The sequence below is a fragment of the Globicephala melas genome, chromosome 2, assembly GCF_963455315.2.
Source record: "Globicephala melas chromosome 2, mGloMel1.2, whole genome shotgun sequence".
Lineage (NCBI taxonomy): Eukaryota > Metazoa > Chordata > Mammalia > Artiodactyla > Delphinidae > Globicephala > Globicephala melas.
The window spans coordinates 98679081-98704536 of NC_083315.2; the positions used below are offsets into that span (position 1 = coordinate 98679081).

The window sequence follows — 25456 nt, forward strand, 5'->3', positions numbered from 1 at the left end:
CGGCTGGGCCAGTGAGCCATGGCTGCTGAGCCTGCGCGTCCAGAGCCTGTGCTCCGCAACGGGAGAGGCCACAACAGTGAGAGGCCCACGTACTGCAAAAAATTAAATAAATAAATAAAATAGATAAAATAAAAGCTAGGTATCAGGACTTCCCTGGTGGTGCAGTGGTTAAGAATCCACCTGCCAATGCAGGGGACACAGGTTCGAGCCCTGGTCCAGGAAGATCCCACATGATGCAGAACAACTAAGCCCGTGCACCACAACTACTGAGCCAGCACTCTACAGCCCATGAGCCACAACTACTGAGCCTGCGTGCCACAACTACTGAAGCCTGCACTCCTAAAGCCCATGCTCTGCAACAAGAGAAGCCACCACAATGAGAAGCCTGCGCACTACAACGAAGAGTAGCCCCAGCTCACTGCAACTAGAGGAAGCCCACGTGCACCAATGAAGACCCAACGCAGCCAAAAGATATATATAAATAAATTAATTTTAAAAACAGTAAGAATAATTTTAAAAAGCTAAGTATCAGCCAGAGACAGATTTGGAGCATATATGGGGACATATGATTTAGCCAGTCTCTGTGTCTCTTTTTTCCTCACTTCTCAAATTGAGTATGTTAAGTATTATGAATTTTATCCTCTAAGTACATTATTAATACTAGAGGTTTAGAAAGCTGGCTGGGGTATCACCTGTGGTTCTTTCTATGTGTCAATTTAAATGGAATGGGTATTGCTGTCTCTACTTAAAAGGAGAAGCTTTCGGAATCAACTTCTGATATTTGTATCAGAAGTGGTAAGCACACAGGTTCTCATTGAATTCTGAGGTTTTCTCATCTCTGCTTGATGACAGGGTGTAAGATGTTAGAACAACTGACTCGTAATGATTGTGCTTAAGAAAGATATTAAGGCAATAGGGTTTTCTTAAGGCCACCTTCACATTGTATAAAGTAATTGAGATGTCTACAGTCAATAGATCTTTAGTTAAGATGCAATGTAACGAACCTATATAGATCATGATATTTTTCTCAATTTATAATGAAAAGAGTACTTTTATTAATTTCTAACACCCGCAGACACTATTTCTTTATTTTCCTTAACAATGCTCACTTCTTAGCAATGGTTATCATGTAGATGTGTTTAAATAATTAAGAGAGTAGAGTTAGAGAGAAAAGGAAAATAACTGAAGAAAATGGACTATTTAGAGGGGTAGGATTGGTTTACTATACCCAGGGCCTAAAACAGTGTCACTGGGCTTTCTCGCCATTTCTTCTACGAAATCTGTTATGGACTGAATTAGGTCCTCCCAAAATTCGTTATTTGAAACCCTAACCCCCTAATGTGGCTGCATTTGGAGATAGGGCCTTTAAGGAGTCATTAAGGTTAAATGAGGTCATAAAGGTGGGGCCCCAATCCAACAGGACAGGTGTTCTTAGAAGAAGAAGAGATACCTGGACTGTGTCCATACAGAGGAAAGGGCAGGTGAGGACACAGCAAGAAGGTGACTGTCTGCAAGCCAGGTAGAGAGGCCTCACCAGAACCAACCCTGCTAGCACCTTGATCTTGGATTTCTAGCCTCCAGAACAGTGAGGAAACACATTTCTATTGTTTAAGCCACCCAGTCTGTGCTATTAAGTTACGGCAGCCCGAGCAGACTAATACAAGATTTTTCCATGTATTGGATATGATGGTCCAAGATTCATGGTCTGAATTTATCAGCCTCTGGAACAAAAGTGTATCTTTCCATATAGTTCTGACAAAAATTCCAGGGAGCCTCAGTCTGGCCAGGCTTGAGGACTGAGTCATACCATTCCCACCATAGAAACCGATCAATATTATTGAGCGGGGGACGGGTAATTCTCCAAAGGAAGGGAACAAAACAGCATAAACACTATTCCCAATGATCTAAGGTAGGAGAAAAATCACAGCAGTTTGTAGTGGAGGGACCGATTGTTGGAGAGCTCAAACTTCCAGTTCAGGAATTTTATTTGATTAAACAGGCCTTGAGAAAGACTTGAGAAGAGCAATGACTTCACCCAAACAAACCTGGGGGCGAGACTAAGAAGCTTTGAATGGTGACATGTGTGACTGATCAGATGCTCTCCAGACTCCACTGTGGCCCGGGGATCCAGAAACCCAACAATCTCTATATGACCAGATTAGCCAGGTGTTGAAAAGGAAATAAGAAGTCAGATTCACTTTACTAATTAAATGATACAAATACTATAAATATTTCCTAGGAACTAATAGGTAGTGAAGAAATTGTGAGTCTTTTAGGCCTAAAATAGCAAAAGTTATAGCAAAAGTCTATATTCAACCTGAGGTCTTCCAGGCTCATGATAAAAGGAATCTCTCCTTCAGGCAGAACTTGGCTGTTGCTATGGCAACCAAGCTCACACTAGGAAGATAGGGGGAATAACTCCTGGGGAGAATGCAAAAGTATACCTCTGGTATACTCATGCTAGAAGATGTTCCTTGCATTTCACTCATCAGCTCTGCACGCAATAGATGTAAGCAAGATTGACTAGGAGGATAAAGAACTTCCATGTAAGCGTAGCTGAGTCCTGGTGATTCTGGGCCCTCTCTCCTGCCCGGGAAAGCCAGCCGAGTCAGGTGAGATGTAAGCAGGGGTGGTCTGCACGTCCCTCAGCAGCTTTGCTGATTGTTCTGCATTGTTTTCCTGCAGCTTCCATGGGCATCAGCGTTGGGGAGGGGAGGCAGAGAGAAACCAGACCCACGTGAAGATTGCAGTAAAGCTGAACTAAAATGTGGCATTAATAGTAGATGAGAAGTGGACTCTGGAGTCAAGGGTAACAAGAAATTCAGTCAACAGGTTTAGTGTTGAACACAGAAATTTGATTTGAAGAACTCTGGAAATACTACTGGATGGTGACATCCTATAGGGTAGGATATGATGCAGCAGCCCACGTGTGGGAAATTTAAAAGCACATCTGCCTTAGGCCAAATATTGAAATTTTCCCAAGACATCTTTAACTCTAGAATCTACCCTTTGGACTTCTTCTCCAGTGCCTTCCGCCCAATGGTGGCTACCTGCGACAGTCTTCTTACTCCTCATATCTTTTTTTTTTTTTTTACTTGCCTGTCATTTACGTGCATTCCTCAAGAGCAGACTATGCTAATTAAGATATTAGTAACCTAATCTATGTTCCTGGGGAAAAGTTAGAACTTATGTTCCCACTAGAGAGCATACTGATAATTTAACAATAATTTTCCTGTATATGTATAGCTTTTTATACTAACCTGAAGGACTGATGTTGCATGGGCTTTCAGTCAGAAAGATCCTAGAGTGCAAATCCTAGTTCTGCCATTGACTAGTTGAGTGGACCTTAAGTAAATTAATTACTTAGCCTCTCTGAACCTCAGAACAGAGGGGCTAACTAAAATCGTGGTCCGAGAGTTGTGAGAATGTGATGATATCGTGCATTTAAGACACTAAGCACAGGGCACAGCACAAGGGCATTTGTGCTCCAGATCAACAACAAGAAAGTTTACTTTCCTTCCCTCCCCCTTTCGTCCTTTCTAGCATGGACTTTGGAGGCTGGGTTGGGTGGGTAGAGGGGGAGGTGAGCTGTAAATATCTCTTCACGATGCAGTGGTGTTTCTATAGATCCTGAGTTTTTCTGGAGCCAAAGAATCAGAATGGGAAAAATGAAGGGCTAGAAAGCACAGGAGGGAGAAAACAGTTAAAGCAGATTCGTATAAGGAAATGAAGGAAGGCAAAGAGGAAACCAAGTCTCTTCCCTGGAGACTTGGAAGACAAATTAAAGAGAGATGTGGCCTGGGCAGGAGGAGCAGAGGCTGTGTGTGTGTGTGTGTGTGTGTGTGTGTGTGTGTGTGTGTGTGTGTGTGTGTGTGTGTGTGTGTGTGTGTGTGTGTGTGTACATGCAGGTGTGTGTGCTCCCACACAGAACACAGGTGAAAGCAATGAACAGAGAGCCAGGCTGTTGGCTGTGTGAAGAGGATTTCCTTTCTGTTCTTCTGTGCTCTTCAACTCCCAGCACCCTCGTCACCCCTTCTTCTCATCCCCGTTCAAGAACCTGGTTTTCCACTCTTTACTCTGCATCTGTAGAATCAGCATAGATAGACAAACAGATGCACAACTGTTTCACGAAAAGTTGACCTGAGAGAATTTGGTCCCACAAGCCCCGTCTTCCAGGTAACCCCTTTTGTGCCAGCTAGACCCATGCAGGAGCGAGCACTTAGGGAGGAACTTTGTCCCCATCGCACCCCCACTCAGCTTCCTGGCTCCACACCCTGTTTCAGCCTCACCAAGTTTCTCCTGTCTTCTTTCGGGCCTTGGGTTCTACGTTCTTTGGCCCCAGCTTCTGGTCAGGAACAGAAACTCCCTTAAATCAGCTCAGGTTAGGAAGGGAGTTTATTAAAAATATAGAGAGGAGGGCTTCCCTGGTGGCGCAGTGGTTGAGAGTCCGCCTGCCGATGCAGGGGACACGGGTTCGTGCCCCAGTCCAGGAAGATCCCACATGTCGCGGAGTGGCTGGGCCCGTGAGCCATGGCCACTGAGCCTGCGTGTCTGGAGCCTGTGCTCCATAACGGGAGAGGCCACAACAGTGAGAGGCCCACGTACCGCAAAAAAAAAAAAAAAAAAAAAAAATATATATATATATATATATATATATAGAGAGAGAGAGAGAGAGAGAGAGAGAGAGAGGAGCTCCTAGAACCTGAGGACATAAAATAGGGCAGGACATCACAGGGAATGGGAACTTAGAACTAGAAAGTCATCAGGAGCTGAGGGCATTCTCTATCCCTTCAGTGGCCTTTCTCCATGAACCTGGCCTATGTTTCACACAGCTCCTCCCAAAGGAAGGACCCTCAACAGACAGGTGTGTTTCATGCATGACTCTCGAGACTAATGGGATGAGGAGGATAGATCTGACATGAGGACTTGGACATTTAAGGGCCAGCAACCAATCAGACATTTTTTTCCCTCTCTAGTTTGAAGAGGCACAGACAGGGCTGTTAGTTGTTTGTGGTTTTCAGAACTGACACAGAGCAGGTGGTGGCCAAGATGGGCTGAGAAAACTAAAACCTGCAGAGAGGAGTGAGAAAACGGAGCGGTTACAGCTCAGGAAACAAACACGACTGCTTAAACACACCTGTTGTGTTTAGGGATTGTGGGTAGGGATGTGTGTATGCGTAAGGCAGTTTCTTTATTGTGGTGGAGTTTGGGTGGAATAACACCCCACAGAGGAAGGAATAAAAGAGTTCAGTGAAAGGAGATTCTGGTGGAGAGGAGAATTCTGCTTAGATCAGGCTGTCAGGAAAAACCTCTTTGAAAAGGTAACATTAAATCTGAGACTGGACGAGTGGAAAAAGCAGGCAGTGAAAAATAGCACCTGCAAAGACCCGGATGTAGGAGAGTCTATCATGTTCAAAGACGTGAGAGGACCCAAGTGGATGGACAGTGATGGGGGGCTGAGGGGGAGTAGAGTACGTGATTCTGGAGAGGTGGTCAGAACAGCCATTATACAGGGCCTTTAGACAGTGATGAAAGTTTAGATTCTAAGTATAGCAGAGTGATGCTAAAGGGTTTAAAGCATGGAAATATAAAACATATATTTAAAAAACTCATTCTAGGTACAATGTGGAAACTGGATTGGAGAAGCAAGAGTGGAGTCAAGTACATCCCCGGGAGGCTCTTCCACTGATGTAGGTGGAAGACCCTGGGGCTCGGACCTGGGGGAAGCTGTGAAGATGGAGTGTGGTGTGGACATGGTCCAGATGGGCCTCATAAGCAGCAAAGACAGGGTGTGCTGCTGGTCTGGAGAGGGCCAGGCAAGAAGAGGGCAGGACCACGGAAGCTGCCCAGGCTGCCGGCTTGAGTGGACCATGTGTTTTCAAGGAAATGAAAATGTCAACGTAATCCAAATGCAGCTTCAGTCCAGCATTGGAGAGGAAGGTTTTGCTCTCTCAAACCTCAAAAATGGGGTTTGCTCTGGGTCTTGGAAAGTGTTTTCTGGGAGAAGGAGAGGAAGACTGAATGAGCAGAAGTGGTTTGGGGACAGGGAGGCGGTGGGCAGAGCTGACTAGAGTACGGAGTGTGTGTTGGGATACAGCAGTCAGGAGGATTGGGACCCTGTAGGGTGAGGGCCAGAGCATGGGTTTAGGAGACACAGGTGGGCTGTGTTCTTGCCTATAAAACACAAATGATGATAGAACTGCCCTTTGAAGTTGCTGTGAGGATTAAATGGGATAAAGTTGATACTAGGCTCAGGCCTTGACACATAGTGGAACATTAATTAATGCTCAATAATCGTTATTAATATTATACTTATATATATTTATATATAGCATATATAATTTATATTATACATTAAACACACGTGTGTGTGTATATTGTGGAAGAATCGAAAGACGAATGTAGGAATTCGGATGATATGAAAGAGTGTGCGTTTAGTGATGACATTTCCTGAGAAGTGGTTCATTCAATGATATTTGAAGAAGGTGAATTCTGGCATCTGGGTCCAGAATGGTTTAGTGAGCAGAGATCCTTACTGAACGACCCACTAGTGCAAGAGCAACTAGAGAATGTAGGGAGCACATACTCCAAAGGCTGAAACTGTGGAGCTAGATTCTCCTTCATCTGTCAAAGGAGTTACTGACCTAGATAGCTTCAAGAAGTCAGGAAAAGTATGGCTTCATGATATAGGGTTTAAAGCGTTTGATTAATAATCACCATGGCCTTACATTACATGGACTGTTAAGAAAATCTAAACTGGCTTCCTGAATTCTCAGTGTAGGAAGCACTTTTTATACCACTTTGAGCCTCCTCTCAAATTGAAGGAATTTATTTTAAAACTGTTTAAATCCTACAGCAAGGGGTGGCCGTATTCTCTTTTATACCCATTACCCTGGAGCGTCAATTCCATTGTGTTATAATAACTGGTTTGATTTTAATACATAAAAGGAAGCTCCATCACTGAAATATGGCATGAGGATTCCAGTTTTTAAAAAGAAAACTGTAGGTTGGTAGGGATAAGGGATTCAGCAGGAAGAATTTGATGAGTGTTTACTCCAAATATAAATCTTAATTGGGAGGACATAAAATATAAAATATGTATTCAAACTCTAAGAGAATGAAGTATGATACAAGGAATCAAAAATCTACTACAGGGGGCTTCCCTGGTGGCTCAGTGGTTGGGAGTCCGCCTGCCAATGTAGGGGACACGGGTTCGTGCCCCGGTCCGGGAAGATCCCACATGCCGCGGAGCGGCTAGGCCCGTGAGCCATGGCCGATGGGCATGCGCGTCCGGAGCCTGTGCTCCGCAACGGGAGAGGCCACAACAGTGAGAGGCCCATGTACCTCAAAAAAAAAAAAAAAAAAATCTACTACAGGGACTTCCCTGATGGTCCATAGTTAACAATCCACCTTCCAATGCAGGATTCGACGTGGATTCGATCCCTGGTCAGGGAACTAAAGTCCCACATGCCGCGGGGCAACTAAGCCTGTGCACCGCAACTACTGAGCCTGTGAGCTCTAGAGCCCACGCGCCACAACTAGAGAGAAGCCCGCATGCTGCAACGAAGTGTCCACACGCCGCAAGGAAAGATCTCACGTGCCACAAGGAAAGATCTGGCATGCCACAATGAACATCCCCGAGGGCCGCAACTTAGACCCAACACAGCGAAAGAAAGAAAGAAAGAAAGAAAGAAAGAAAGAAAGAAAGAAAGATTTTTTAAAAAATCTACTACAATGTTCACATGTTGAATTGAAGCCTCCATCAGCCTGGGTCCCCACAGGATTAGAATAAGTGGCGCCCCCTGCAGACAGAAAGCATGAATGAGAAATATACTGTTAAACCACTGAGATTGTGTTTGGTACAACTGTATAACTTAGCCTGTTCTGACTGTTATCACCAGCTTTTCACTCACCTCTCCAGGATTCCACTTTGCTCTGGGGCTCTGAGGTGATTTCATGCCAGCTGAATAATACATTTCAAATAATAAATGTAAGCCAGGACTTTTGTTATTTCAGTAGGGACGTTTGTTCAGGGTGTTCAAAATGCCACCCTGTCAGAAATGGAAGTTTAGTATTGGGTAATTTTATTCCATTTTTGGAGGGGAGGGCATGGAATTTTGTTTTTCTTTGGCGTGTTAATGAAATAGAAAATCTATCTGAAGTTACTCTAGATACATCTTGTTGGTTCAACATGTGAGTAGGATGCTAAGAAGGTAAAAATGAAGGGTTTCATCCAGGTTACTTTGTTTTAGTCTATGTTTAAAGTTTGCACCTGAACTGGCCTCATCATGGAATTATGTTACCTAACTTTTTAAAGCTTCAAGATATAATTCACATATACAATTCACTCATTTAGAGAATTTAACTGTTTTTTAGTAGATTCATAGATAAGTGCCACCATCGCACAGTCAATTTTAGAACATTTCCTCACTTTAAAAAGAGGCCTCAGTCCTAAAAAAGAAAAGGGAAAGAAAAGAAAAGGAAAGATAAGAAAAAGCCTCAGACCCTTTAGCTCTTACTCCTTTGTTCCCCCCACCCCATGGAAGGAGTTGGTGGGATGATCTGGTTGCATATACTATCTCTCCAGAGAAGAGTAAAAATGGGATGTTTGTCTTAATAAAGTCCTCTATTGCAAGAAACATAAAGAGAACTATCAGGGCCTTTGCTCGTGTGATTCCTTCTGCACCAGCCTCTTACCTCCTGGCATCTGAGAACCTTAGAAGCCTTCTTGAGATACTCATCTCAGTTGGACTCCTACCTCACTTCCACTCTTGGTTTGTTTCTTTCATATCCTATATTATATTACCTTTTGTTTCAACTTAACTTGATTGATGTGTAATTTGAATACAATAAAATGTGCCCATTTAAAGCATGCAATTCAATGAGTTTTGACAAATGCATAAACCCAGTAACCATCACCCCAATCAAAATATAGCACATTCCACCATCACCCTCCAAATTCCCTCCTGCTTCTCCAGAGTTAACCCTCTCCACCTCAGCTCCAGACAACACTTTTTGTCATTATGGATTAGTTTTCTCTATCTTCAAACTTTATAATAATCATAAGTTAAATTGTTCGCTTATCTCTTTCTTCTCTGTTTCTACTAGACTTTTTTTTTTTAAACCTTGATTTTCTAGCACAGAGAGTCTAGCACCGGGCCAGACAGTGTCAGAAGGGATAAATCCCAAATCATTCTATTTATCATCTTTAAGTTAAAAAATTGAAGCATCTAAATATTTGATTGTAAGAGTGAGGATTATATTACGAGGGTTAATAAACAGGAGGAGGCTTTTATTCATCTTTTTTGCTTTCTTGCCTTCCCTGCCCCCACCTTTTTCATCACAACAATGTCAAAGGTAGCCTTGAATGGGAGAGAAAGCTGTGTCAGGAGTCACGTTCCTTTGCCTTTGGGCAAAATGTGTTACCATTTTGAATGAACAGGTAGGAAGAGTCTCATTCTTTTGTTTTGTGGCTTTCAACTCTGAGCTTTCAGTTTCCTTGATGAAGACATTTTTAAGGGTATCTTGTAAATCTATGTCCTTGATAACAAGATATGAGATCAACTCGAACCATATCTCTACTTCTGAAAAATACCCGAGACTTGTGTTCTACCAACAATATCATAGCAGTTCTGTTAATTTTTGACAAGCTATTTCTCTCACTCTAATGTAATCAAACTTCACATCACATACCTGCAAACTGGCCTTTCTCATCCACGCACAGGAGAGGGAGGGGTCGTGTTCAGCATCTCTTCCTTATAGATGCAGGAGCTGAGGTACAGAGACCCTTCTACGGCTGCTTTTCCCTGCATCCTTCATGTGCATTCATTTCCTCTTTGGCAGTGTGTGCATCCTTCAGCCCAAGTTCTAAATCTCTTTCTCTCTCACTATCTAGGACACATGAGAATTAACCTACTCATGTAGATTACAGGGCCCCAGCCCTCATTAACCTTAATATTGAAAGAAATGCAGCTTTTGCGGCAGGAGAAGCGGAAATGCCCTTCCTCTCGGCACAAATAGCGACACTGGCATGAGCTGAGTAGATGGGCTTTTTAGGAGGTCGTTCATCCAATGTTAACATCTGCTTCCAGTCAGTGACAATTTCACACGGATTATATTCCTGGATTTGTGGGCCCCTTCATCCAGTATTGTAAAATTGCATCCCTGAGGTTATTTTAGAGTAGATCAAGGTACTGTCTAGTCTGTATTTTCTTCATGTCCTTTGACTCCATCCTGAAATTCTCATCTTCCTGCCCAGTGGGTACTCAACTACTACTTGTTGAAGGACTGAACAGCTGACATTTCTCTCTTAAACGCTTTAGTCAACGAACACTTGACCTCCTCTTTTCCGGACATCAGGTGCTCTGTCTGTTCCCTGCTTGCCGGGCCTGACTTTTGCTTTAATGGGATTTAAGTACTGAGCAAATCTCAGCCATGTCCTCATTCCTCCTCTTTGGAAGATGTTGCTTTTGTCGATGACACTGAGTTTGGGGAGGACAGTCACCATTCGGGGATGGAGAAGGGGGAAGAGAGGACAGGATATAAATTCATAACCAGGGCAAGTTAGAGGAATGCTGAGGACGGACTTGAACCTCAGAGAAGGCAAAACCAGGAAACAGGTGGGAAGAAAAGCTGCTCAGAGCAGCCCAGGCCATGACCTCTAGCTGGCTGTACAATATCTAGAATCAAACCTGTGTAAGAAAAGTTGGGCAATGGGCCCAGGTGCAAAGAAGCGGCAGGTTATGAAACTCTCTCATTTTGCTAAGCTTGAAGACACCCCTTTGCCAGATGAGGGTCAGGCTTTTCCAAGAAGGGCTAGGCAAATTTTCATTTATTGTCTTCCATCAGTCCCAAAGTAGTCACTACTCTTCTCTTGATTCAGGACAACAGGAAAATATTTAACTGCCCACCCCATGATCTGACACCATTTAGAACTGTGTTTTTCAAGCTGTGGATCATGACCCATTAATTGAGTTTTGAATCAGTTGAGTAGGTTTCGACTAGTATTAAAACAAAAGCAAAAACAAAAACAAACTACCCAAGCAGGACAGAGAATAGAAAATATCAAAGTATACTGTATGTAGTGAGGGTAAATAATGTTTTGTGGAGCTCTGTTTAGTCTCTACGTATATGCACTAGGTTGCAACATGAAATGTTTTTTGTGGATCATGGTGAAAAAAAGTTTACCACCCATTTACAATGATCAATTTTCAGATATTATTAAACTTTTTATGAGGAAAAATTTCAAATATACATAAAATAGCAACAGTAGTGAGATAGACCCTGTGTATCCTCATCTAGTTTCCAAATTGTCTTTTGTATGTAGTACAATCCTATTTATTTCCTTCACTAATTTATTTTTATTTCTTTTCTCCATCCCTACCAAATGCAGGGATACGTCAGGTAGAATTGAAGTAATCCTTCCTAATGGGTTGAGTTGTGAACATTTCAGGTCAATTGGGAGTCTTCCTGAGAGGCTACAGGAAACTACTGGGAAAAACAAGTTTGGAAGAAAAACTTAGGCAAAACTCACAGATGCTGCTTGCACTCCAGGCTCTATGCCTTTCTGGAAGAGTCATTCATTTCACCTGGTTTAGTTCAAAGTTCCCCTTTTACCCCATGCCCCTTACAGAATAGAGAAAAGTAGAGCTGGGTGGGATGTGAGAACACTCAGTCCAGCTTTTTGTTTTACAGATGAAGAAACTGAACTCTCTAGGAGTGGGAACTGGGTTACCCAAGAGAACTTCTCATCTAATACCTCTCTCACATCCCCCATCTGATTTCGGGAGCCACGTGTATTTTGGATGCAATGAAAAGTTTTTTTTTATACTCAGCCTTACTCCCCTTCCTCTGTTTTTCTTTCTTGATTGATAGTTCTTCATAATTATTTCAGTGAAGATCTGTGCATAGGAAATGCTTTCATTCTTTGTCTCAAAAAAATATTTTCTTCTCCATCATTAATATAGTTGGGTATATAGGCATAGAAAAATAACTGCAAGGCAGTGATTATATCTGAATGGGAAAACCACTGGTAGTTTTCTTCAGTTACTTGCATGTTCTAATTTTCCTATGCTGGATATTATTTGTGCAATTTCCCAAAAGTTAAAAAATTCACACCAAAATGCAGTAAGAGACAAAATACTTTGATCACCGGCTCATCAAATCAGTGCCAAAACTTCATGTATTCTGATCCTGTTTCTGTAAGATTTTCTTCAGGAGAACCATTGAAGGTGATGCTGTTGCCATGGCACCATACAAGTAATCCCCTTCGATATTAAAATGGAGGAGTCTCTTCATTCTAGGCTCAGGTTTCAGCTGTTCTGGGCAGCTTTTATTTGCACACCTTCAATGCAAATGTGCTTTTAATCCTGCTTTCTACTTGACATTAGAAATTCTTCTTTACCGTGATGGAATGCAATGTCTGTCTTCATGCAAGACTTGAAGCTGGAGTGTGAAAGAATCATAGCCAGCACCCACTGTACCTGGGAAGTGTGGCTACATCCCCTCTCTGTTTTCAAAGCTGATTTTTTTTTAATGCAAATGATGCTCCAGTTGGCCTTAACAGCAGCATCTGTGCATGAGATGGAAATCCAGAGCATAATCCAGGTCCCCTCCAAAGTCACCAAATTTCAAAGGACAGCAGTGAAAATTAGATTGAGAGAGAGAGAGAGAGAGAGAGAGAGAGAGAGATCACAGGCAGTGACACTGAGCTAACATTTTCCAGGGAGCTGGTTAGCTGGAGAAATCTGAATTCTTTTCACGCAGAACTTCAGTTACTCAATTAGTCCACACTGCTATTTTATTTTTAGCAGATTATGTTTGGATTCTTGTTTTCTCTTGGGTTTAGGTTTAAAAAAAAATGGTTTTTTCCTGGCTCCTATCACACTGCATCCTGCAGATTAAATAGGCTCCAAATTAGCTTCTCCTCCTATTTGTAGTCAGTAGATTTATGTAATGAGGAAAAAAAACCCACTAGACATAAAAACCCATTTAGCAACATGCATATGCAAACTGGCCATGAGGGATTCAACGGAATGCAGATATCTTACCTGGCATTCAGTATACGTACAGTTTTCCGGGTTCCCTTAATGGAGAATACCGGTGAATGCTTCAGCATGAAAAATAAAATTGTGGGACCTCCACATAACAGATGGAGGTCTACATGCATGTACTCTCATTTACTCTCATTCCCTTCAGAAGTCTCACTAATCAGACAGTAAAAGGATTTTAAGAAGGCATAATCTGTAAAGGCAAAGAGAATAGAAAACTGGAAAGCAGATAGACAAGTGATAATTATTAAGCTCAGCTGTAGAAAAAGCTAAACAGCAACTATTTTATTTAGCAGAAACCCACCTCTGCCGCCCAATAAAGATTTAGGAACCGGGCATGAAAAGGAGGTAAGAATGTAACTAAAATCAGGATGATTGTTTAAAAATATATTTAAGAAGAAACTAAAATTCTATATTTCCTTTCCCATTCCATATAGCCAAGTAACTGCTTTTCCTTCACCCTGGCAGAAAACTGGATGTTTAGTCTCTGGAGGGGGGCCTCTGGATTGGGGGAACAGTGGCCATAGTTGATGCTGGGGAGACAATATTGTCAACAGAGTGGTTAAGTGACCTCTGCCCACTGACTGTTAAAACCCCCAGCCCACCATTCCTGGCTTTTATCCCCACCAGGCAGGAGGCTGGTAGATTCTTGTCTGCAGAACTGACCTGCCCAAGAGAAAGATTAAAAACAAACAAACAACAAAAAACAAAACCATCAGGGATTTCCTAGCTAACTGGTCTAATGAGATACTCGATACCAGGATTTCTCAACCAAAACCACTGACACTTTGGGCAGGGTAACTTTTTGTTGTGGGGTTGTCCTGTGCAATGTAGGATGTTTGGGAGCATCCCTGCCCTCTACGCACTAGATGCCAGCAGCACTGCTCTACACTGAAGCCCACAGTCAGCAGGCCCCGCTCATGCACTTGGAGTTTTCCATCAGTTTCTTAGCGCTTCATTCACTTGCCAGTGTGAGCTAACAACCAAAAGTCAGAAGACACCTGAAGAGGAAAGCCTCTAATGTGAAATATGGAGATGAAAATAATGGAAATGTGGAGAGGATGGTGCACTGGGGAACTGCACAGTGATCTGGGCCAATGAGTTAGAGCCAACCAGTGGGAAAGTTGACGTATGGGCACTCTCAGCAGAGAACAGCACCTGTAAAAGTACGGAAATGTGCAAGAGGATGGTGCGTTGGGGAACTGCACAGAGATGTGGCTGGCTGGAGTGTAGGCAGTGTGTGGGAAGAGGAGAGACCATTAAACTAGAGAGTAAGTTCAGGCCAGATCTAAGGAACTCTCCTCACTGGTTTGTTTATGGTCAGGCCATTCAAGACAGCTGTTCTCTTGCTCTGTGGACATCCCCTGCTTGACCAGTCCCTGCTTCACCTGCACCCTACTCATGTGAACGTGCTTGCCCCCAGCCCCAGCTAGTGATCATTCTAATCCTTAGGCCAGAACGGCTCCACCTGCTAGTTTATTTAAGGGAAACATCTGCCCTCGGGATGGTTGTTAAGCTGAGTGGCTGTGCTGGATGTGCCCCCGCTTCTGGTTTCCCTGGTAACTGATGAGCCAACCTGAGGTCAATTCCCCCTATAAACGGTAGCCTTCTTCTCCGCGAGGAGTGTTGTCATGTCCTGCCTGCCCTTTGCCATCCATGGTGGGGTGTCGCTCCAGGACTCTTGTTTTTGTTTTTTTTTTTGCGGTACGCGGGCCTCTCACTGTTGTGGCCTCTCCCGTTGCGGAGCACAGGCTCTGGACGCGCAGGCTCAGCCTCTCCCGTTGCGGAGCACAGGCTCCGGACGCGCAGGCTCAGCGGCCATGGCTCACGGGCCCAGCCGCTCCGCGGCATGTGGGATCTTCCCGGACTGGGGCACGAACCCGCGTCCCCTGCATCGGCAGGCGGACTCAACCACTGCGCCACCAGGGAAGCCCCCAACTCCAGGACTCTTTTGTTTCAGACTTGTAAGATGCCGTCTCTGATACAGCACTGATATCTCCATCACTGTCTCCAGGCTCTTTCTTCAGACTTGAGGCTGGGCAATTACAGTAAGTCTCCTACATACAAACCTTCAAGTTGCAAGCTTTCAAAGTTATGAACGTGTGTTCCACCAACGTCAGGCGTGAGTGAAATTGCAGCTTGCCCTCTGTCTTCTATTGCTGACGATCCTTCAGCTCTACCATCTCCCACCTCCTCTCCCTCCTCCAGTCAGTAACTCTTCTTGCCGGTTCACCCGATGCCAGCCCGTGTGCCAGCTGTTGTACTGCACTTCTGTACTTTTCAAGGTACTGTACTGTAAGGTTAAAAATGTATTATTTTTTTGTGTTTGTTTTTTATGTATTATTTGTGTGAAAAGTATTATAAACCTATATACTATATAGCCGATTGTGTTAGTTGGATACCTAGGCCAATTTTGTTGGACTTTCGAACAAATTGGACTTACAAATGTGCCCTCAGAACGGAACTCGTTCATATGTAGGGGGCTTACTGTACAAGGCTTGTAGGCCTGCGGGGTGCAGCCCAACAGCTTCCTAAAGAGTCTGACCTACCCAGAAGGCCATAGGAAGCAATGAAGAACTGTAAGTAGGTTGGGCTATTATTGTAATAATATTCCTGGGAAACACACTTTGAGTGAAAGGTAAACCTATCCTGTATGATCTGTCCATTCATCCAAAAAGCTATGCGGACTCTCACCCTATCTTATCAACACACACACTTGACAGTGTGAACCACAACCTATTTCTAAGTAGCTCCTCTTGTACCCCCCTTGGAAGTTCCCATATATGCGTTACAGAGTGCCACCAGTACACAGAACATTTCAGGAACTCACTTCTTGTTATTTGCTCTGGGGCTGGCAAATATGTGTATGAATATTTTCGGTGATGGTGAACCCACTCTTCGAAGGGTAATCTGATTTCGTAAATGGCCAAAAGTCATTGGATATCAAGGGACCACACAAGGAAACGTTCCAACTTGAATGCTGGAGAAGCAAAAGGACCGTGAATCCCAGCTCACAATTGCCAAGAAACTATGATGCAGGTGCAAATCATTTTGCCTCCCTCTTTTAAATTCAGACTCATTAAAATATGTATTTTCAGACGTCACTAATGAAAATAAATTGGGTAATCAAGGTGGCTCATACAACTTGTAGTAAAAGTTCAGGTGTGAGTTTTCAAGTAATGAGGATTTTCTTACGTGCTAACAAGGGGCTCTGCAGAGCCTCAGAACTAGTTTGAGTTACGGCACGAAATTTGGAGTACATTTATATTCTAGGGAGACAATTTTCATTCGTGTTCTTTGCAGGATTCATTTTATCAACAGTAGTTTTGATCTCCTTCGTCCTATTTGATACTTGCACCATGTTTAAACTGCTCCTTAAAATGAACAGCCAGAAATCTCAGGAAGTTCTTAAATATTAACGTCTCAACATGCTTTTCCTCCTTCCAAGAACCCCGCCCTCCGCCTGCACTTTGCTCTGGCGCTTAGTGAACTGTAGAACTCAGGCAAAACCTGAATTTCTAATGCAAAAAAACAGGGAGCCCTGGCCTCCCTGGTTGGGGGACCCACTCTTACCTTTTCTTTAAAATTGTTAAGTGCCAAGGGGTAACCCACTACAATTTGTTTCCTGTGCCCAGAGGTGAGCATGTTTGCAAGGGGCACCACAATTTGCAAGATTCAGTGAATCATGGAGGTATTATGTTGACCATTACAGTCAGGGCCCATTTATTTCCTACGTAATTAAAGATGTTGATGAGCTTGGGATGGTTCCTGAGGAGCCCTCTAGTTCATTTCCCTGAAAGCAGACAGGGTTAGATACTAGAGGCATTTCCTGGCGTAGCCACCCAGTCTCCAAGGGAAGGAAGGCAAGTCCCTATGGGTGTTACTGAGTGTAGCCCAGCAGCAGTGTTGGTGTTGTCACCGGTTTCCCTGCATCCACTGTTGCCCAGCCTCTCCAAACTGTTCTCTCCATAATGCAAATAGATTGAGCTTTCTAAAACAAGCCTGATCATGTCACTCCCCTCTTACAAGCCGTCAAAAGCTGCACATTATTTTTGGAGAAAAAGCCAACCCCTTTACCCTGGCCTCTAAGGTTCTGCTTGATCAGATCCTTGCCTGCCTCTCCAGCCTCCCCGCCTTGCTCCGTGAACCACCCACGTTAGCCCTTGCAGTTCTTTGAATGTGCTACTTTCTCCGGCCCCAGGGTCTGTTCACTCCTGTCCCCCCAGCTCAGAAGGTCCTCTTTCCCCCCTTTTACTTGGTTTAGGACTCTTCCTTTAGGTCTCAGCTAGAAAATGCCTTTTACCCCTGACCCTTCCCCACAAAGTAGGCCTGCCACCCCTGGCCCCATTCTATACTCAGGGCTGCAGATCTATCTCAGAGCTATCTACTGGTAGCACTTAGCCCAGTTTTAAACTTATACATGAGTATTTGAGATTATTTGATTAATTAGTATATCTCTCCTAATAGACTTTCAATTCCATGAGGTCAAGGACCATGTGGTTCTGCTTACTCTTGTATCCCCCTGGCACAGAGAGGAGATGAATAACTCTCCATTGAACAAAAAAATGAGAGGGCCAAGAATCTATCTGCAAAGATGAAGTTTAACGGGTTGGTGGAATTTGATTGTAGCAATGCATATATATGCACACGGTAGATACACATGCATCTCTGTCAATTGTTTAAATATATGCTCTAGGAAGGTAAAGGGGTAGGAGAGTACATGACTAGTTAAAGGTGTGAGTAGCATGTTAATTAATCCCTTCATCCATCTTTCATTCATTTTTGTTCATTCAGATGTCAAAAGAATTGTTTTCTTTGAACAGTTGGTACTATAATTTCCCTTAGGAAGTGAATTGTCTTGCTTGCAGTAACACAAAAGACTGGTAAGAATTCAGGTTAAGAAGTGGGTTCCCCCACTCCCACGGGCAACCCTTCCCTCCTCCACCAAGAAACGGCAGAAAGATATAGTCTGGGCATGTGGCTTTCTGACCATCTGAGCTGCTGCAGAAACAAAGCCTAGACAGACTGAGAAAAAGGTGATTAACTTAGCTCTTAGGTGATCCTTCTTGTATACCATCTGTCACAACGTGGTTATTGATATGAACTCTATGATGGACATTTAAAAATGGAGACCACTAACAAGTGGTTTATGCTTTTCACTGAAATATCTATATTATAGATACCAGGCAGCAAAGTTAAAAGTTTATTGAAAGCAACAACATATTTGATTTACACTCTTACCTTAATGGAAGATTATCCCATCTCTGCATGAAATAGAAAGAATAACTTGATTATTGACATCCTGAGAGAAACGGTGATGCTGGAGAGAATACATGGACTCTTCTTGTGCTCTGAATAAAAGATGTAATTGGATGCAATCATTTCATTAATACACACATGGCCCTGTAATAGGAGTACAGGGGACCAGATGGCCAGGAGTGGACTGAGATGAAATGAAATGGGTGTTTGCAGTTTAGCAACTAACTACTTAGCCTGTATGGATTATACTAAGTCCTTACAGACCACAGGAACACATTTTTAGTATGAAATTCTGGCTTTGTGTCCAGAAGCACCATTCCTAACACAAGGAGAAAGCCTATTTTACGGAAGTCCTAGAGGGCTGTTGTGTATAAGTAGTTGATGGTGGGGATAACCGCACTTGTGCTCCAACTTGACTGCATATTGGAATCACCTGGAGAGTTTTGTTTTTTCTTTAAAAATACCAGTGCATGGGGCTCATCTCCAGAAATGCTGATTTAATTGATCTGGGGTACAGCCTAGGCACTGGGATTTTTCAAATTTCCCCAGGTGGTTCTAAGGTGCAGTAAAATTTAAGAACCACAGCATTAATGCAATTCCTGTATTTCCACAAGGAGGCCCACTTTATAGACCGATAAAACAAGCAAGCACTTGTGTGGTGTGATTTGGGAGGGCTCAGAACATCCCTGGCCCTCAAACAGCTATTCTCTCCTTCTGTGTAGTGTTTGGAAAACTACCTAGAAAAATTCACTTCTTTGAATGAAGGCTTTGCAACTTAAATGAGGATAATTCCTCTGAGAAGGATAATACATTAAGTGGTTATCAGTTATTAACACCCTGGTGTGCCTGTTTATCGGATTACTTTCCTTTAATGAGTGAGGGGCGGGGAGTGAGTGAAGCATGATGGTGGGAAGCTCAAAGGTCAATAGGATGTGGATTCAAGGTGAATTCCAGGGGTGGGAGATATGACCAAAGGCAGTCCACGGTCAAGGTGGAAGGGTAAGTTTATATCAAAAAGATACATTTTTGTGTGGGGTTCTGAAGGTCAGAGAACACTGTGAACCAAATCCAATGGGCAAGTTGGTGGGTTGCTCTTGGCAAACCCTCAGGTGACTATTAAAATACTGCAGTAAGGGAGCTGAACATGTGAGTGACAAGTGAGTGGAAGCCCCTTTCCAATCTCAACCAGCTCCAGAAACAGGAGGCTCTCTGGACCAGACTTCGATGTTGGTGTCCAAGAGGGATCAGAAGGCGTGTAGATTGATGAGAATTGGAAAATCGCAAAAGCCTCTGGGTTGATAATGCCTCAGTTGGCCGAGTCCTGACAAAAACAGGAATCAGCTAGATTTCAGGAGGTGAAGATACCAGGCAACCAGGAGCGCCCACATATGATTATGAGAGCACGGAAGAACCTTGAAAATCAGCTCCACGTCTTAGAGAATGTTCCTTTGGGGACAAATAGCAATTCGACATAATTAACTTGGCTGTAGATATGAAGCAACAGGGTGAATTCAACTTTTAGCAGCACACTCTGATGTGGAAAAAGTGCAGGAAGGGTGCCTTTGGGAACTGACATATATTCTCCCAGCTTAACAGTTCTATCAAGGGTAGGTCCTACCCATGTGCGTTTCCCCTGCAATTTCTTCATCTTTTCCCTACAGACTGGAAACACACTCAGTAGGAAGCCCAGCTACATCCTGCGTGGCTGGGACTCTGGCTGGACCATGACAATGAGAGTGTGAAGAGGTGGGTGCTCAGACCCCAGGCAGGCTCTTCTGCACTGTAGCTGAATGACTTTTGAATAGTGTTGATTTAAATCTCTTCCTTCAGGTTTAATTAGCCCCTCCTGGGAATCTCCTGATGTGAATGGGAATCACGACTTGACATAAACATGAAAGATTATGTGTCAGCAGTGCTGATTTGATTCTTAATGAGTGTTAATTTATTTGCTGTGGTTTCACACATCTGCTTTGGCCACAATGTCATATTACGTTAATCCCTGAGATATTACTACACATACCTATATTCTCTATACACAAGGTGGGGAATGGGGAATTTGCTCATGTGATTTTTTTAAAGGGATACATACCCTTTTATTCAAAGGACTAGCAGGCAGATTAGATTGCCCCACTATTTGGATATACAATCTCTTAAGGCTAAAACATAATTTGGCATTTGTGTCCATGACATTGCAGAATGGTTTCAAAGGGAACAGGCTCAGGGCAGTCCTAGGCAACACATCAAGCCACCATATTTAGGGGTATTTATGATTGGTGGATTGGACAGCTCTACTCCTGTATGGAATATTACTCTCTAAATTTTGTCTGGACAGTAAAACCCAAAAAGTGTTTCCCTAAACATTTAAGTCAGGGATTAAACAGAGGGAAGGAAACACACACACCAAAAAAGAGAAAACTCATTCTGCAGCAAATAGGAGTCGATTTCATCGAGCGCTTATGTTCTTTCAAGTCTCACAAGACAGGTTGGGTTTGCCCGTCAGAAGAAAATTTGATGGTTTCATTAGGAAACAGATGTACGTAGGCCACTGGGGGAGATAAAGCTCAGTTAATCCTAGCGTTTTGTGAATGAAACGTGGAGGACTTTAACACAGAGACCAATCCCAAACCAAATGCAGTCCCTCTCAAGCCACACGAATCCTGGAGGCCACAGATGCTGGCGCTTCCTGGAGCCTGTATATCCAGGGCTGTGATCAGCTTTCTGAAGCTGCCTCCTTGATGCTGTAGCCCAAACCCTGCACACTCAGCAGCATTTTCTGGGTTAGTTCAGCAGGTACTGGGACCACAGTGAGTGACAGCAGCACAAAGTGAGACCAGGGGCTAGTGGTCAGCAAGAAGGCTTTCTAGTGAGCAGTCCAGCTGCCCCAAGTGTGTAGGGACTTTCACTTAACAAAGGGAACACCTTTCTTTTCTTGGTTGGAATGTAACTTATGGTCTTGGGGGAGGCAGGACGCACCTCTGCTCAAGGACCGTGCAGCCTTCCCAGGTTGAGGGGAATAGAAAGCCAGAATAGCTACCCTGTTCCTCCAACAAACTTAAGTTTCCACAGTGCTAAAGATACTATGGAAAGCACCATGAGGTGTAAGGCATGTCCTCTGCTCCCCAAGAATTTATGGTCCAGGAGAGGAGAGGTTAGTGGATTCACTAACATTCTTACACCTTAACAAAGTTCCTAGGGAGTTTCATTTACCAAATAGTTAAAGCTACTAAGCTAACAGGTTCACCTGGGAATCTGTGGTTGAAAGGAGAATGAAGTTGGATGAAGGTGATCAAAAGGGACAAACCTCCAGTTATAAGATAAATAAGTACTAGGGATGTATGTACCTGATAAATATAATGATAACATGAGAAATATAATTAACACAGCTGTATGTTATATAAGAAAGTTGTTAAGAGAGCAAATCCTAAGAGTTCTCATCGCCAGGAATAATTTTTTTCTATTTCCTTTATTTTGTATCTATATGAGTTGATGGATGTTCACTAAACTTGTGACAATTATTTCATGATGTATGTGAGTCAAATCATCATGCTGTACACCTTAAATTTATACCGTGCTGTATGTCAATTGTATCTTTAAAAAAAACTAGAAGGAACAGAAAAAAGAAAATTCTAAGCACATATAAGGATAAGAGCAAATCCAGATATATTCATGTGGAAAATTGGATTATTCTTAGTAACTCTCCATTCCCTCCCTGTATTAGAATATTTAACTATGCCTTTTGCTATGTGCCTTTACAGTTTTTTCCACTAGACGTGGAGAATATTTCACTGATCTGTCAATGGAAATTTCTGCTTGGTAAGACTTGGCTTCACAAAGCCAGCAATCCAGGTATTATTTCCCTTTAGATGCTTGCAGGTGGCTACGTCCTCATGATCCAAACCACCTTAATTCCTTCTTCCTTCCTTAAAGGTCACATTTTCCATCTTTTAAAATTATTTAGTCCTCTTCTCTAGGACCCTTAAACAGCACTTTCTTCACAGCTTTTTCCTTACCTACTTGTCTGACTTGAGATACCTAATCTTTGGGTCAATTTTAACAACTATGAATCAAAGGGATAGGATTTCCTGATTTCTAGGATTCCTTCCTGACCTAATACTCATGGAAATAAACGTTCACAACCTTTTATTGTTATCAGAGCCACTGGTGAGAACTTAGTAAAAATGCAGGTACCTAAACCTCACTTCTATAGATTTTAATTTAGCAGGTTTGGGGGGGGCGGACCCCAGCATGTGTATTTGTAATGAGTATCCCTACATGGGCTAACGTACACCAAAGTTTATTCTATGAGTTCTTTTACTTTTGTCCATCCAAAACTATTACTTTAAGAGAGTTGAATGAGTTTTAAATAAGAGTTAATGGAAAGAACTTCCCAACTGACTTAAATGGGATCTTCAATCAGAGGGGAATTGAGAGAGTCAGAATCTAGTTGGTTGAGACAATGTGCTGAGGAAACAGAGATGCCTAGCTCTACATAGAAGCTTTTCATATTATTGCTGTACGACCAGGACAATTTATTAATTAAAAGTGATTGGGGGGGCTTCCCTGGTGGCGCGGTGGTTGAGAGTCCGCCTGCCGATGCAGGGGACACGGGTTCGTGCCCCGGTCCGGGAAGATCCCACATGCCACGGAGCGGCTGGGCCCGTGAGCCATGGCCGCTGAGCCTGCGTGTCCGGAGCCTGTGCTCCGCAGCGGGAGAGGCCACAACAGTGAGAGGCCCGCGTACCGCAAAAAAAAAAAAAAAGTGATTGGGCTGAAAAAAAGGAAACACATAAAAGAATGAAATTTTGCCATTTGCAGCAACATGGCTGGACTTGGAGGGCTTTATGCTAGCTGAAATTTCAGACAAAGACGAATGCTGTATGATATCACTTATATGTGAAATCTTAAAAAGATACAACAAACTAGTGAATATAACAGAAAAGAAGCAGACTCACAGGTACAGAGAACAAACTGGTGGTTACCAGTGAGGAGAGGGAAGGGGGGAGGGGCAGTGTGGGGTAAAGGGTTAAGAGGTACAAACTATTAGGTATAAAATAAGCTATAAGGATATATTGTACACATGGGGAATATAACCAATATTTTATAATAATTATAAAGGGAGTATAACACTTACGAATTGTGAATCATTATATTGTACACCTGTAACTCATATACTATTGTACATTAACTATACTTCAAAAAAAATTTAAAGATAAAAAAAGGAAACAACATAGTAATGTAAAACACAATCTATGAATGATTTTTTTTTTTCGGTACACGGGCCTCTCACTGTTGTGGCCTCTCCCACTGCGGAGCACAGGCTCCGGACGCGCAGGCTCAGTGGCCACGGCTCACGGGCCCAGTCGCTCCGCGGCACGTGAGATCTTCCCGGACCGGGGCACGAACCCATGTCCCCTGCATCGGCAGGCGGACTCTCAACCACTGTGCCACCAGGGAAGACCTGAATGATTTTTAAAAATAAAAACAGGGCACTGTTTTCAAGGTGTAGTGGTGAGAATAAGGTTTTTATCTAAAAGCAGCCTACCAGGGAATTCCCTGGAAGTTCAGTGGTTAGGACTTGGTGATTTCACTGCCTGGGCCTAGGTTTAATCCCTGGCAAAGGAACTAAGATGCCGCAAGCCACGAGGAGCAGCCAAAATAAATAAATAAATGAATAACTAAAAAATAATTAAAGAAAAAAAGGCTACCATATCTAATAGAAGAGTCTTTTTCAAATATAGATTCTGTATATGGGTGTTTTGTGTGTTACACACATGTATACACATGTGCTCATATGTTGAATCTATGTCATGTTAATGTATATTTTAAAATAATAAACTAATTAATGGTCAACAATTTAGTCATAGCCTAGTGCTTCAAAACTGCACTGTGGGGATTTCCCTGGTGACACAGTAGTTAAGAATCTGCCTGCCAATGCAGGGGACACGGGTTCAAGCCCTGGTCTGGGAAGATCTCACATGCCGCAGAACAGCTAACCTGTGCACCACAACTACTGAGCCTGCACTCTAGAGCCCGTGAGCACAACTACTGAGCCCAGGTGCCACAACTACTGAAGCCCGCGCGCCTAGAGTCGGTGCTCTGCAACAAGAGAAGCCATTGCACTAAGCCCACGCACTGCAACGAAGAGTAGCCCCTGCTCGCCACAGCTAGAGAAAGCCCATGCACAGCAGCGAAGACCCAAAAAATAAATTAAGTAAATACATTTAAAAAAACTGCACTGTGAGAACATATAAGATGTCTTTCCTGCAATCTGTGTCCTTCGATCACTATCTTTAAGGGTTTGGGAAAGCCACGTATATAAAACGTAATGATTTTGAATTGTGCAGCCTATTTTGGGACATTTAATATGTGAAACAGATTTCCCTTGGGACTTTCTCATTCATTCACTTCTTGTCTGAGATCCTTTGCCCCAAACAGTCTGCTGGAGAAGGAGAGAATACAGGGAGCCAGAGCCTGAGGGAGCAGGAGGGAAGTCTGAGAAAAAACACCAAGTCTGAGTTGGGAGATCACCATTCCATCTGGAGGTGGATTCGACAATAGGATATCCAACCATTCCCATCTTTGCACCTCCTCTCTACCCAGCAGGAAATAAGGAGCACCTGCCATAACCCTAAAGTTCCATTTACACCCTATGCCTTTCTCCATTGTCAGTGGACTCTTTTACTCCTTTGCAGTGAAAAGTGGCTTCCTTGGCGTACAGGTGTCAGGTCTACGCGAGAGCTCACCGATCCCTCTCTCACCGAAGCTTGGGTTGTGCCTTTACACATCATTTTATGCAGAGGTGCACTGTGAGTGAACTCAAGCCTATGCTCTGTACCCTTCTTCCCAGTCGCTGGGCCACCAGCTACCCAAGCAACTCCTATGGTCTCAAACTGAAGGCTCATCACGGTGTGCCTTATGCAATACATATATATGTGCTACGATCCCTGTGGATAATTAAGGCTGCATTACCTGCCTAGAGCAAGTCAGCAACTTTTTCACAGCTGTATTTTTTAAAGGGTGACAACCACTTATTCATTGTGCTTTTGGAACATATACATGAAACACTCAACTGCTATGTCTTCTAATACTGACCCCCTGAGCTAATTAGCAGCCTGGTGTGATTGTTTTAATTTTCTAGTGACCAGTTA

At 43.2% G+C, this 25456-nt stretch overlaps 1 long non-coding RNA gene across 3 annotated transcripts in view; it reads right to left on the reverse strand.

The window, feature by feature from the left end:
* The window catches only part of LOC132596859 (uncharacterized), a 29681-nt gene that overhangs the window by 3128 nt on the left and 1097 nt on the right, over positions 1-25456 (reverse strand). The window contains exons 2-3 of one of the 3 annotated variants that reach the window (XR_009563054.1): positions 18291-18313; positions 15119-15342 (exon numbers count right to left, since the gene is read on the reverse strand). This is a non-coding gene — a long non-coding RNA (uncharacterized lncRNA). Of the gene's footprint in view, positions 1-14830; positions 15343-18290; positions 18401-25456 lie in introns of those variants that run through there. The other 2 variants (XR_009563053.1, XR_009563055.1) reach the window with 2 other exon arrangements.